At 45.5% G+C, this 12,864-nt stretch overlaps 1 protein-coding gene and 1 non-coding gene across 9 annotated transcripts in view; one reads left to right on the top strand and one right to left on the bottom strand.

The window, feature by feature from the left end:
• The window catches only part of DISP1 (dispatched RND transporter family member 1), a 181,225-nt gene that overhangs the window by 71,001 nt on the left and 97,360 nt on the right, over positions 1–12,864 (top strand). The window lies entirely within an intron of this gene.
• On the bottom strand, positions 1,280–1,386 carry LOC121015209 (U6 spliceosomal RNA). Its single transcript, XR_005783698.1, has one exon. It is a non-coding gene; the product is annotated as a U6 spliceosomal RNA (small nuclear RNA).

Genomic DNA, 12,864 nt, shown 5'->3' with positions numbered 1-12,864 from the left:
TTTTTGCACTGTTTAATTTGTTAGTAAACCCTTTTGTGGAAGTTATTCAAAAGTCCTTTTAGGGGCGCCTGGGTGGCGCAGTCGGTTAAGCGTCCGACTTCAGCCAGGTCACGATCTCGCGGTCCGTGAGTTCGAGCCCCGCGTCGGGCTCTGGGCTGATGGCTCAGAGCCTGGAGCCTGTTTCCGATTCTGTGTCTCCCTCTCTCTCTGACCCTCCCCTGTTCATGCTCTGTCTCTCTCTGTCCCAAAAATAAATAAAGGTTGAAAAAAAATTAAAAAAAAAAAAAGTCCTTTTAGTAAGTTATCCTCTCTGGACTGTCATAAAGTCTGCATTCATTGAGCAATATAGAATCGTTGATTCAGTGTGAACAGACTAGACATTGTCCAGCTCAAGCAGTTCCTTATTTAGAGGAGGAAACACATCCAAGTAGTGATGTAACTTCTCAGGGTCCTGTAGGTGCTTCACGTCGGAACTGCAGCTAGAGCCTGGGGGCTGCGGTTCCCTGTCCCGTGTGCCTTTCTTGTAAACCCTAGACCTCTAACTACCAGGTGACCTAAGCTAGTGTCTTGACGTGCAGCTTACCTGGGCGGTGCATTGGATGTGTCAGAATATGAGACGTTGAGGGGCAGCCGAACACGTAAAAGTGGTTTAGCAAAGCAGCTTTTCTCTCCCTGCTCGTGCTCACAGTGTGTGTCTGTCGCAGAGGGTTGATGGGAGGGAGCCTACGGGGAAAGGGTTGGGGGTCGGCGGACACTTGAGGAGGGGGACGTACCCATCAAGAGAAGGGCGAGCGAAAAGTGCGGGGCATAAAGGAGGCTGCGTCCACACCGAGCAGTTCCGCGGGCCTTAGAGAGATGGCGTGAGCTCTGCGTCTGCGGACGAAAGGCATCACCGGCACGGCAGTGAGTATGTGCGGTGCAGAGCAGTATGTGTCATGTTCCCAAAAATGAGAGAGGACCCTGCTTATGTGTGTTATATGTTACATGGAACACGTCTCTACGTATGAGGAATGTGGGCTTACAGGCACACATAGAACACGTACGCGTGGGTTGTGTGTGAGATGTTTCTATAGGTGATGTGAACGAGCCCGGAGGGGTAGTCAGGCTGTGAGCACTGATTGTCTTGGGGAGTGGGATTTGGAAACATTGTTAACGGTTTCTTTGTTTATGGTTATGTTGCTTACTTCATTAGGAGAAGCATCTATTACTTTTGCTATTCACAATACCTAACAAATACAAATTAAAATCAGCTGATAGCATTGGTGTATTTATGATGCTTTAAAATACGGGATACTTCATGAATTTGTATGCCGTCTGTATGCAGGGGCCATGGAATCTTTTCTGTGTTGTCCCAAGTTTAGCGTATCAACTGCTGGAGCAAAGTTGTTGTTGGTAGTGGGTTTTTGGTTTGTTTTTGTTTTTTTTTTTAATCGAAGTTAGCTAGTGCACTTTCCCATCGAAGAAATACCCAGATTACCTGACTCCTGACTGGCTGACTTGGATGGTTTCTAATGCACTAAAATTCTTCAGTAACAGCATATTCAGAAAGGAACATCGTGAGGATAATTTTCAGATGTGCTTTCCCCTACGATCAAAGTTTCCAAATGCTTATATTCTTGATTCTAAGCATTTTCTTCTTATTTTACTTCATAATCTGTTGTATTTAGCAATAAGCTGATTACTATAGTATATTTACTAATGAAAGATGAATATCGTTTCCATGTGAAACCAAGGCTAATAAATTCTAACACCCATGATTCAATTAAGACTCAAACCTTCCTTTTGTCAAGAAACGAATTGCGTGATGGAATTGCAATTTTTATTTAGAAAGAGAACAAAATAAACTGTTTGCATTTTGCAGATTTCCTTAAATTCTAAGACCCTGAGGCTTCAACACCCCATCTAAGTGCAGATACCCTTGTAATTTTCCAACACCAGGGACGCCTCAGGTCCTAAGATGTTTGTTTTAAATCACAGTTACTAATAAAAGAAAAATATTTTTGAATGTAAATATTTTCTGGACGTTTGTTAGTCATAGGTTTTATGTAGTACTAACAAAGCCATTATTGACATAAAACTTAAAAACTAGGCAATTTTAAAACTCCCGAGAAAAATACCAGCAACAATTTGAGTGTATTTGGGACAGAGAAAACAAAATACTAATGCTTTTCTTGGCTGAGGTCTGTGTGCTATCATCAGTTGGTCTCGTGGCAGACTTTCATTTTTTCATTAAAGCAGCACAAAATTAGTATCTTAGAAGACCACGAGAGTGTAACCAAGACCTGATTCAAGCAAGCATGTCAACAGGGGTTCTTTCTCTCCAAGGAGCTAGTAAAGCCTGTGGAAACTGTGACCGGCTGATCTAGAAGCTCATAACTTTGAGGGTTAGTTGATTTTGGCTATGAAAGAACCAAATAAATTACACAGGGTGGAACAACTACAGAGAAAAACACAGAGGTCTCATCTTCTCCTTGGTCTTTGTACCTTTTGAGATGCAAGTAACTAAATTCACACAGTAGCTTTTCAGATGAAGTTGTTACAAGAGCCCTTCATCCCGCTGCTGCCCGCGGTGAACACAGCTCTGAGTGAAGGCTCGACCGTCACCAGGCCAGAGGAAACCATCACTGTGGTTTCCTGGTTTTGTGGAGGGTGCGGTGGAAATAGAAAGGTGGGGAGAGAATCCTGGGCTTTTTATGGGGTGGGCTGCTGGGGCATTTATTTAGCTTTGGGCCTTGCACTCATGGAGGGCCTTAAACTTACCTTTTTTGCATGATCTCCAACTAAGGGTGTCTGTGTAGATGGATTTTTTTTGTCTCTGTGTTGACAATATTAAAATATAGAATATACGTTACTCTAAGTCTCTTTTGACGCCCCCACCCCCTCCATATCCGTGGAGCCTAAAAACACTATGAGTTTCGTGTGGCTTCTTAAAGGGCCAAAGACTATTTAAGCAGGAAATAGCGTCAGAAAACAGTTGTTAGATGCTTGTTATTGTGAATTAAAATGAAGGGCTCTTGATGTTGCATTTTAAGATACGTTCATGATGCTGAAGTTGCCTGGAAGAAAAAAAATATGTGAACATAGCCAGGAGAATTCTGAAAAGGAAAGTCACCTGTCCGTCTGATGTGGTCTGTCAGAGAGCAGAAGGGGATAATGACCTCTTAGGTTGTCGTGAGAATGAAAAGGTATTTTTTACTTAAAATTCTTAGGATAGTGTCTGAAACAGAAGAAACGTTTAATAAATTTCCTGGTTTAGATACTTGCTTTATTTCATAAACCTTTATCACTTGCTCCGTGTCTGTGGGGAGGTCGATCGGTGATGATGGGGCAAGAGTGGAGTAGATAATGTGATGTAGATGTTTCATCTTTAATAGAGTCAAAGTCAAGCAGGTTCCCGCACGTTGGTGAGTAGTTTTGCACACGGACCCTTCTTGCCGGTGATCTCACTTCTTAGTAGTGCAAGTGCTGGGGCCGCCGACTTCCCACACAGTCGGAAGTTTGTGTATAACTTGTGACAACAAAAAACTTAACTACTAATAGTTGACTGGAAGCCTTACCAGTAACTTGTCAATTAACACATATTTTGTATATGTGTTGTATACTATACTCTTACAATAAAGTAAGCTAGAGAGAAGAAACTATGAGAAAATCGTAAGGAACAGGAAATATCCTCACGGTGCTGCCCCGTAAGGCACCTGTGTATCGGACCCGTGCACTTCAGACCCGTGTCGGTCAAGGTCAGCTGTACGCTGGAGAATCGTCTCCGCGTGTTGAGGAGACAGACGCAAGGAAGTCCATTAGGGCGCGGTCGTAGTTGTAAAACACCAAAACTCCTAACTGTCCAGCAGAGCTGTGTGTGAGCTAGGTCTCAGAAGCAGCAGCCAGCGGACGTTTTGGACCGGCGGACGTGATGGGACGGCACTTAGAGGAGGTCTGAGGGAGTGCAGAACAGCTCACCCGTTGTGTATGGACGCACGTGGAGGCCTGGCGTAAGACGTGCTTGGAAATGAAAACCCTGGTTCGGGAGAGCGGTCACCTCTTTGGAGCGAAGAAAGGGAATGGGGTCCCAGTCTGTTCTGTTCCGCAGGGGAACCCACTGCCTGTAATAGTTCATGAAGAAAAACGGGCAGGAAGACAACATTCAGACATTTTCATAAAGCTGGGAGGCGAGGGCAGGGCCACTCGCCGTGTTAGTCTCTCTCTCCTTGCTTTGAAACGTTTCCCATGCACACAAATGAGGTAAGTATGTGGAGATCCTGTAAAAGCAGGAGAGGGAGAGAGAGTGTGGCCTCTGGAGGCTGAGACGCTGGTTTTTCCTCTCTGTGCTGGTGGCTTTACCTCTCCGAGCTCGTGACCGCATCTGTAAAATAGGGACGGGGCGCCTCGATGACTCCGTCGCTTAAGCGTCTCACTCTTGGTTTTGGCCCAGGTCATGATCTCACGGTTCATGACTTTGAGCCCCAGGTCGGACTCTGTGCTGACAGCACAGAGCCTGCTTGGGATTCTGTCTCCCTGTCGCTCCCCGCCCCCGCCCCTCCACCCTCAAAATAAATACGTAAACACTAAAAAAGATTAAATAGGGGTAGTAATATCTCTATGACACTTTGTTAGGAATTAAGAGCTTACCTAAAGTGCCTTTTATAGCTGTTGGTGCAGAAGTTCCAAGAGCTGGGAATAAATACTGTCTGAGCAACAGCGGACGTTGTCCGTGCCCTCACATAACTTTAGAGTCTAGTGGGGGAGACAGAGGGTCAGCTGTCAGACACGTGTAAGTGACACCTGTAATCTTTGTCTTAAGGACAAGTGCAAGGCACCGTGATTCCCTTCTTCCCTGAGACATGCCTGAGGGCTGGGCTTTGAAGAAACAGCAGGAGCTCAGTGCAGAAGATGGGGTAGAGCGGTCCAGCCCGAAGGAACAGCCCGGAAGTGCTGCAGGAGGGCGCCAGGCCAGTAGGAGTTCCCGAGAGGAGGCCGAGGAGGCCGGGGGTGGAGTGGAAGTCCCAGGGGAAGGGCCGGTGCCCAACAGGACTGAAGACCAGGCACGGCCGGGTCTGCAGCTCTCTGAACGCTCCGCCGGGTAACTTGGGGTGTGAGGAGGGCAGTCAGTGGAGGACGCTGGTAGACTGGAGTCCCTTAACATCAGGGTGAGCGGAAGAAGCTCTGGGAGGACGGTTCGGAAGCAGCTGTAAACATGGGACGTTGTTAGGAAGTCCTACAAATTGGTAGCTGGGTGGCCCAGAAGAGTCCGTTTAGGTCGTTGCTTCAAACGAGACGAGAATTGAGAGGCAGAAGCTGCATCCACAAACCAGTGGGTTGTCTTTCTCATCATCCACGTGATCGGAAAAGAGTTCTGGTCCTCTCTTAGTGCTTTTTGCCAGTAGCTGTTCACCTTGAAGGTCACCATCTTTAAACACAGTAAGAGTGCTTTGCTGCATAGATTCTTCAGTTTACGCTGTTCTGCAGACACGAAGTTAAAGCCTAAAATTGATAGTGAAAAATACCAAGGAGCTTAACAGTATTTTGAATGGATTCCTTTAGGTATAACCACCGTTGCCAAAATAACCAGTGATAGGCCCACCCGTTCTCACCGCCAGACGAAATGTTTAATCCATTAATGTTTTAAGTGTTTTCCACACATTAATGAGTTAAACGGACACCTGTTGAGGGTTTACTAGTCTGCCCAAAGCTCCACGCCGTGCGTCCCGTGGTGGGTGATCAGTAAATGACTTTGTTGGTGCGGTGGACCTGCTCCCCTTGGTTTCTGAGGCATTTCAGGGGTCTCTTCCAGCAACGAAGGGGCGGCCAGAAATAGAGCAGAAGGAGAGAAGGTGGGGGCCCGGGCTTCAGACACTGGTTAGTAAAAGATGTAAATCTCATTCCTCATCGGTCCCATTTCAAGGGTGCTAAGGAGCCAACTCAGTCTGAAAACCAGGGGGAAAGGAAAGAACCAAGGACTTCAAGTGTAAGTTAAAAAAAAGACAAAACAACAACCGGAGAAGTACAGAGAGCAACATTTTTAAATAAACGTTTACCATAAAATTCTGTTATGGGAATGGACCTTTGTATAACTGGTTCCCTGTTGATGGAGAATTTGTTTGTTTTCTCCTTCTCTTCCTCCTCCTCCTTGAATCCACAGACGGTACTTGTTTCTGTTATTTTGATGAACTTTAGGTTAGTCACAGGGTAGACTGTGGCAATGGGACTTCTGGGTTAGAAGGTATTTTTAAAGGTGTAGTAACGATATTAATAAACCCCACCGTGTTGTCCTCTGGAAAGGTCACCCCACCTTGTCACCCTACACACCTTTATATAAATATAAATAAAAATATCTCTTTGTCTTTTTTTTTAATGTTTATATTTATTTTTGAGACAGAGACAGAGCATGAGTGGGGGAGGGGCAGATTGAGAGGAAGACACAGAAACTGAAGCAGGCTCCAGGCTGTCAGCACAGAGCCCGACGCAGGGCTCGAACTCGTCAACCGTGAGATCGTGACCTGAGCCGAAGTCGGACACTCATCCAACTGAGCCACCCAGGCGCCCCAGGGGTGTTGCAGTCTTAAAGCTAGCCTAGTGAAAGTTGAAGCAGCATCTGAGTGCTGTGATCTGAATGTAATTTAGTTTTGAGTAAATTAATTTGTATTATTTTTTTTTAACTTCATATTTTTTGGCTAATGCTTTTTATTCATTTCTAATCAGGAGTCTTTAAATTTAATGCTTTGGTTGGTCCAAGGTGCACTGGGCTTCCGTTATACTTATGGACATGTGGCTTCACAAGGAGGCACAGTGGGTGTTACAGGAAGGTCTCGATCTTCTCAGCACAGACACCCCAGAGGAGAGATGGGGTTTATAATGAGCACTATAGCACGTTACGGGTGAAGCGTTTTTGTAGACTCTACAGTCATGTGGAAATACAACGTTACACTTCTTATAAGTTTACTTACTTTTGAAAGCAAAACCTTTAATTAAATGTTCTTTTTAAAAACTTGTTTTTTCCTTTTCCTAAATTTTTTTTTTTTAACGTTCATTTGTTTTTGAGACAGAGAGAGACAGAGCATGAACGAGGGAGGGTCAGAGAGAGAGGGAGACACAGAATCTGAAACAGGCTCCAGGCTCTGAGCTGTCAGCACAGAGCCCGACGCGGGGCTTGAACTCACAGGGTGTGAGATCATGACCTGAGCTGAAGTTGGACGCTCAACCGACTGAGCCACCCAGGTGCCCCTAAAAAAATTTTTTTAATGTTTATTCATTTTTTTTTTTTTTTTTTTTGAGAGAGAGAGTGAGACAAAGTGTAAATGGGGGAGGGGCAGAGAGAGAGGGAGACACAGCATCCGAAGCAGGCTCCGGGCTCTGAGCTGTCAGCACAGAACCCGACGCAGGGCTCGAACTCACAAACCGCGAGATCATGACCTGAGCCGAAGTCAGACTCTTAACTGACTGAGCCACCCAGGTGCCCCTGGAATAGATTTTTGAGTGAGCACCTTCATAAATGCTTATGTGTGTTTGTGTATTCAACATGTGCACATGGAATGAGAATGTTTGGCCAAATTAAAACATTTAAGAAGGCAGTTAACTCGGTTTGTGGGTTCGAGCCCCACGTCGGGCTCTGTGCTGACAGCTCGGAGCCTGGAGCCTGCTTTGGATTCTGTGTCTCCCTCTCTCTCTGCCCCTCCCCCACTCACATGCTGTCTCTGTCTCTCAAAAATAAAATAAACATTAAAAAAAATGAGAAAAAAAAAAAAAAAGGCAGTTAAAAAGGAAATTTTGACAGGTGCCTGGCTGGCCCTGTCAGCAGAGCATGGGACTCTTGATCGCGGGGTTGTGAGTTCAAGTGCCACATTGTGTATAGAGATTGCTTAAATATAAAATCTTAAAAGAAGAAAAAAGAAATTTTGAGGTGAGGGCTTTAACTATTAGCATTTAGAAAAACAGCAAATACATTCTTTTCTATAGAATTAGAATCTTGGCAAATCTTTAAAGGAGCTTTGCTACGTGAACATACGAGGAACCTGTCTGATTTCTTTCTGAGACTGATGTGGAGAAGTTTCAGCATTTCTTCATGTTTCCCATTATGATCTCTTTACCATATTGTTCATGTTGTGAGATAAAAAACTTGTACATTGCAAATCACGTAAGATTGCAAATAAATATTATAACGTTATTTTCCTCATCTTTTACTACTTAGCCTCTAAATTTAATTCCTCCTTGCAGGCATGTGAATTTTCCTTTACTAATAGATGGCTATTCCAGTCACCTGCACCACAAAGGAGCTTTTTCTCTCTCTAGTGTCGTATCCTGGGAACGGCAGGAATTTGGAAGAACCCTGCAACAGAAGCAGAAGGAGCAGATTTGAGTTTCGTGGGGTTTTGTCTTGCCTGCATTACATTTAAAAGTATCTTTGTCCAGAGAGGGAAGAAGAAATACTGCAGATTTGCAGGTTAACGTAACGGGACTAAAGTCTTCTCTTTGTAACTTTGTGAATGGAGAAGAATATTCTCTGTATGTTTCCTTTCTTCTAGTTTTAAAACTTCCTAAATATTTCACTTCTAGGCCGTTTCCCACTTCTCTGATTTGGTTTTGCGTGGAATTTGAGAACAGAGAAGACATTTTGTGGAATCATATAAACTTATCTTCCTGTGAGCGGTCACACCTGCCGCAAACAAACGATGCCACAACTGAGAGTGTGTTAGACGCCAGCGTAGGGTATCTGTAAATATTCAGAAGTTAATACATGGGGAGAAGTTAAAAATGTTATTAGAGAAGAGGAAAAGGATACACTTTTCACAAGACTTTTTCAGAAAGAATGTTGAGGTCTGTCACATGTAAAGACTTCAGTAAGACTATGATTGGACCAGCCTTTAGGAAAGGTCTGTGTATCCGTATAGCAAAAAGACTTGTGGGATGGTGCCATGAAGTAAAGAAAGGCGAGTTAAAATAGGACAGGAGAGTAATTTCATGTTGTTTTCTGAAGAAGATAAGGCCCGGTACTTGTTAGGTTGAGGGGTGCAGAGCGCAGCTTGATCGTGTAATTCTAAAAGTACACTTGTAAACGTACCTTAAGTACATTCCTACCCTCCAACCCGGTCGTTGGAAGCATAAACATTTATGATAAGAAAATAATTTAAAAGACTTAAATACAGTTGCAGCAGAAACCAAGGGTGTACATACGTACAGAGCTTTTTATAGAAACGTTACATTTTCCAGAATAAAGACCCTGTGTTCGTGGCACAGAGATGGACGATCACCAGAGTCCCGTGCCGTGGCTGGTCGGCCGTACGCGTGCACGGGTCTGTTAGTTGTGCACGGGTAGTTGTACATCTGCTTGCGAGGGGCAGTCAAGGCTCCGGAAATGTGCGCCCTGGAGGGTTTCGGTTCTGTGTTCACACGAGGAGACTGGGCAGTCTGCTGGTTTCACTTACAAGTCGGCAGACACAGAGTATGTGAATGGCACAGCCGTGGAGGCAGTCCCACTTTGTGTGGAGAGGGGGGACTCTGACCGTGGGGGAAGCCTCCAGAGTGGAGCTCTGTGAAAGCGGGGACCCGTCCTGCCTTGCGCATCTCGGCGTTGCCGTCGAGGACCTGCTCTCAGCAAATGATCAGTGTTTCGTCTGGTACGCTTTTCTCTAAATTCTGGTTGCTTATTCGGGCTTTTAAACCCCTGTTAGGTGACTGCATCAGAATCACTCGAGCCCAATTCTGGGGCGCCTGGGTGGCTCAGTCGGTTAAGCGTCCGATTTCGGCTCAGGTCACGATCTCGCGGTCCGTGAGTTCGAGCCCCGCGTCGGGCTCTGCGCTGACAGCTCAGAGCCTGGAGCCTGGAGCCTGCTTCAGATTCTGTGTCTCCCTCTCTCTCTGCTCCTCCCCCGCTCATGCTCTGTCTCTCTCTCAAAAATAAATAAGCATTAAAAAAAATTTTTTTTTTAAATAACAACTTCCTAGGTCTCCGTTCCCTGGAATTCTTATTCCTTCGTGTGGGCCTTTATTTCTCCAAGTTTTTATTTCAAAATAATTTTAAACCTTCAGAAAACTCAGAGAGTTCCCCTTGACTCTTCACCCAGCTTTTCTTCCTGTAACCCGATGAGACTGTAGCCCAACTGTTAAAACGAGGAAACGAACATTATCACGATACTATTAACTGATCTGTGAGCCTTGTTTGAATTCTGCCAGTTTTCCCATTTATATCCTTTCTGTGGCCCAGGATCTGATCTGGGATCCCACGCTGCACTGAATGGTCTTGCTCTCCTGGTCTCTCACAACATGTGCTCATAGCTCTTCAGTTTCTTTCTTCCGCAACCTTGGTAGTTTTGAAGAGCGAGCTTTAGTTTCTTGGTCAGTGTCCCTCAATTTGGGCACGTGTGGTGTTTTCTCATGACCGTATTGAGCTTATGCCACAGGAGAGAGCTGTGCACGTGTCAGTGCATCACATCAGGGGGTGTATGATGTCAGGAAGTCTTGTTACCGATGGTACTGACTTTGATTACTTAGTTAATGTTTCTGCACAGCGTTTTTACTCTGTAAAGTAACTCTTTTTTCCTTTGTTATTCAGCATCTCGTGAGGAGATCTTTGCAAATACCCTGTTTCTCAACAAAAATTACCTGAGGCGGAAGGACCATAGTAACACTTGCTGCATTCAGGAGCATCAGTGATTCGGCTTTCAAATACCCTGCTTTTCTCATCGGGGTTGGGACTCTTGCGTGCAACAAGCGTCACTATGGAATCGGCTTGATTTTCTATTTTTACTGCTCCGTCTACTTTCAGTAGTTGGGAAGCCACTGTAAGAACTGCCCCTTTCCCTCACTTACTTGTTTATATTCCTGTGTCCCCGTGAGTGTTTGTTGTGCGGGTTTCCGTCCGTCACCGTCACTTGCTCACTTTCCTGCTGTAGTCGTTGCAGCCTTGGCCGTCGGGAGCTCCTCTGAGTTAGCTTCTGTCTTCTTTCCATATTTCCTTAAAAAAAATTTTTTTTAACATTTATTTATTTATTTTTGAAGCAGAGAGAGACAGAGCATGAACGGGGGAGGGGCAGAGAGAGAGAGAGAGGGAGACACGGAATCCGAAGCAGGCTCCAGGCTCCGAGCTGTCAGCGCAGAGCCCGACACGGGACTCGAACCCATGAATTGCAAGATCATGACCTGAGCCGAAGTCGGACACTCAACCGACCGAGCCACCCAGGCGCCCCTCCACATTTCCTTTGTTTTCTAGCACGTACGTGCTTTGAATCATCACCAGATCTCCCAGTCTCCAGGCTCGTCTTAGTTTTACCTGCAATGGCTCTCAAGTTCCAAGGGTCCCGGGTTTCTTTTACCAGAAGGTGGTGTTAGAAACCAAGGTCGGGGGCTGAACGTGCTCCTTGCTGCTGGGGTGTTAGTGCTTGGAGGCCCTTGGCGTGCACAGGGCTAGTAAGCACACATGCGTGTGCCAGCACGTCTGCGTTCACACATCTGTTTCTGTGCCTGTTGAGATACACGTATCTCTCTCTGTATATTTACACACACACACAACCGTGAATTTGTGAGTTCTTATCTCTGACTCGGATCCAGTAGGACACGGTTCTTCCTAACCTTCCCCCTTCTCTTACTTGTGACCCTTTTCTCCGGCAGCGAGAAACTTGGCTCCCACTGTCTGCAATATATTTTACTTGTTCACACCGTGTGTACACAAAGAGCAGTGACTCTACCTGGAGGCAGTTTTGTCCCCAGGGGGCCATTTGGCAATGTATAGAGACATTTTCAGTCTTCACAATTCAGGTGGGGGAGTCTGATGGCGTCTAGTGAGTAGGGGACCGCCTGCACGCGCAAGACAGGACGAAGAATGAAACGGACCACAGTGCCAGCAGTGCCGATGTTGAGAAACCTTGAATGTCCAGTAGTTTCGGAATGGTCGTTTACCCCTGTGAAAAATAAATTTACTGGGGCGCCTGGGGGACTCCGTTGGTTAAGCTTCTTTCTGACTGTTGGTTTCGGCTCAGGTCATGATCTCACGGTTCGTGAGTTTCAGCCACACGTGGGGCTCTGTGTTGACAGTGCAGAGCTTGCTTGGGATTCTCTCTCTCTCCCTCTCCCTCCCTCCCTCCCTCCCTTTCTCTCTCTCTCTCTGCCTTTCCCTGCTCATGTGCATGCTTTCTCTCTCCCTCTCAAAACAAAAACACAAAAAACAAAACAAAAAAAAAACATAAAAATGAATATACTAAGTAGCATATACTATTTGTGTAGTTATTTTTTTCTTTAGTCTTACAGCATTTATTCAAAACAGTGTCATCCAGAGTTTACTTGGGTTTGTTCCTTCCCCCACTTCCTTTAGTATGGTTGTTACTCACTTAGGACACAGTTAGGGTCACGGTTACTGTTTGTACTCAGTTGGGGTTTGACTGATTGAATATGTGAAACGTCACGGTTCTAAAAGAGCAGTACACAAAGATCCGCTCCCAAGGTGGGAATCTGTTTTCACAAGGTCCCCAGATGATTCCAATACGCAGCTGTTCAGAACCGACGGTGTAGCTTATGGGCTTTGAAGTCAGACCTGAATTTAAAGCTAGTCTCTTACCAGGTATGTAATGTCGGGTAGGTCCCTTTCCACCTCTGAGCCTGTACTTCCAAGGGTTGTTGTGACGATATGAAAACATTCATGCAGTGCTCGTCACAATGCCTGCACACGGCACCCAGGTGAGAGCTGATCTCGTTCTTCCACGTATCCATTTAACAAGCAAGTTGTGTTGCTGCTGTGTCCTGAGGCCCCATACTGCTTCCTCATGAGGCCGAATAACGAAGACGCTGTTCGTGCCTTTGAGTAGTTCACCTTCTAGGGAGGTTCTTGGCAGTTTTGCAGAAGATACAATGGCCATTTCCTACATTGATGTGCGATATAAG

This window comes from Herpailurus yagouaroundi, unplaced genomic scaffold (genome assembly GCF_014898765.1).
Source record: "Herpailurus yagouaroundi ecotype Mexico unplaced genomic scaffold, PumYag 205, whole genome shotgun sequence".
Taxonomy (NCBI): Eukaryota; Metazoa; Chordata; class Mammalia; order Carnivora; family Felidae; genus Herpailurus; species Herpailurus yagouaroundi.
The sequence above is the reverse complement of the archived record's forward strand: the minus strand, read 5'-3'. Positions and strand labels throughout refer to the sequence as shown.